This window comes from Aplysia californica, unplaced genomic scaffold (genome assembly GCF_000002075.1).
Source record: "Aplysia californica isolate F4 #8 unplaced genomic scaffold, AplCal3.0 scaffold00355, whole genome shotgun sequence".
In the NCBI taxonomy this organism is placed as follows: Eukaryota; Metazoa; Mollusca; class Gastropoda; order Aplysiida; family Aplysiidae; genus Aplysia; species Aplysia californica.
In genome coordinates, this window is record NW_004797625.1 from 110,578 (window position 1) to 112,565 (window position 1,988).

Here is a 1,988-nt window from a genome sequence, read left to right on the forward strand (position 1 = left end):
CCACACACACACACACACACACACACACACACACACACACACACACATACAAACACACACACATATACAGAATCATAAACAAAAGAATAACCACACCCAGAGCAAAAAAAAAGAAAACAACTTGATATATCTCTAAACTTACAATTTTTCCAGGGAACTTAAAATGAATACATAACAGTAAAAAAACCAAAACAAAACAAAACAAAAAAACCCCAATCAAACTTCCCTCCAATGTACAAGGTACTTACTACTGAATTTTAATTTGCTATATCTCTTAACTTACAATTTTTCCAGGGCAGTACTTTAGTAAATACATTACGGTAAACAAAAATAAAAAAGAACAATATACGAGGCACCCACCACTGAATTTGCTCTTCTCAGACATAATACTCATGTTGTATATAGATGTCTGCTTGGGATGCAGGGCGACATAGGCCCCGTCTGGCACCTGCAGAAGCAATAAAAGCAGAGTTATGAGACCATTGTGAAAGAGGTGCTTGAAGGCAGGAGATCCACGGGAAGACAAACAGTAACAAGGATGGACAACATAAAAACATAGACTGGTCAGGATATAGCAGAATGTGCAATGGCAGTTCGTAACCGTGAAGGATGGAGGGTCACTACATATCAACCTCTGAAAGATGGCACCTCCAGGTATAATGGAATTAAAGTATTGTTCCATCGGCAAATATATCAATAAAAAACAATCAGAATCATTAATGTCATGAAGCCCGAAGGCATAACAAGGCAAAATGACAGATGTCATTTTGGGAGTGTCCTTATTAAGGAGGGAAAGGGGGTTGCGTTGCATTCATACTCATCGAAGTAAGAGACTGTTCCACATGGGAATCGGATCATGAACTCTTCGGAAAGACATTTTATTTAACTTTTCCTCTGCTCTCCTTGTAGTGTAAACAAGTACAACGCTAGAGAGGGATGGAAATGGGCACTCCAAAAAAATAATCTGAAAACCTAATGTGACTGCCACACTTTTAATTTTCATCGAGTTCCTGACTTCTCTATCCTTTTAAGGTTGGTTCGTTTTTTTTTTTCTCAACAGGAAGAGCACAAAAATCTGAAATCAGAGAAAATCTGTGACATTTACATCCTTGATTAGGTGATAGACGAACAACAGAAGTGTACATATATATCACTTTTACATTTTCACTTTAACCTGGCCTATCCTCTACCCCACCGACACAGTCCATAAAACACTTCCTTGCTCACAAATCAAACCCACGACTTCTTCATACCATGGTGAGCGGCCTCACTCACCACTACACCGGAGCCACTCGTGTCACCCACCTTGTAGTGACTGAGCGTGTTGAGCCTGCGACAGTCTCCCTCCGACTTGGTGGTGTGGTCCTCGTCGTTGAGCACCAAGCGCTTCGTGTCCTTGTTGGGGAATATCTTGAGTGGGACCTGCGACTTGTGCTCCCCGACGATCCACTCTGGCGGATGATCAAACAAGACTGCTCCATTGTAGAGGGGGGGGAAGGCGTGGTGGTGTTGGGCGGAACGAGAGGGTGGGCGAGCGAGCGGGCGGACGAACGGGCAGGCAGTCGAACGAACCAAGAGGGTTGGGTGGGTTTGGGAGCGGGAGGTAGGGTTGGTTGTGGGAGAAATTGAACCCACAAACAACGCAAAAAAAAAAATAAAAGGAAAAAAAGAAAGAAAAACAAAACACAACCTCTGTTACGGTGGAGCCTCCCAAATCTGCAGTGTGTGAGCAGTGAAGGTTTTTGGTTATGGCTAATGCACCAGAGTGACCACTGTGGACTGACTTTTGCTCTGCCTCAAGCTATCAGAAGATTCCAACTATCCGTACCATCTCTTACACTTAACTCTTATATAATTCGTACTCTGAGAAAACTACTGGACCTTACAATAATCTCTTTTGTACAGCGCTTAGAGCCTGTAAGGGATTAGGCACAATATAAATTCCAATCATTATTACTATTATCATCATAATTATTATCACCACCCCC

At 42.4% G+C, this 1,988-nt stretch overlaps 1 protein-coding gene across 1 annotated transcript in view; it reads right to left on the reverse strand.

The window, feature by feature from the left end:
* The window catches only part of LOC101854347 (plexin-A2), a gene marked incomplete in the record, with an annotated part of 268,808 nt that overhangs the window by 25,232 nt on the left and 241,588 nt on the right, over positions 1-1,988 (reverse strand).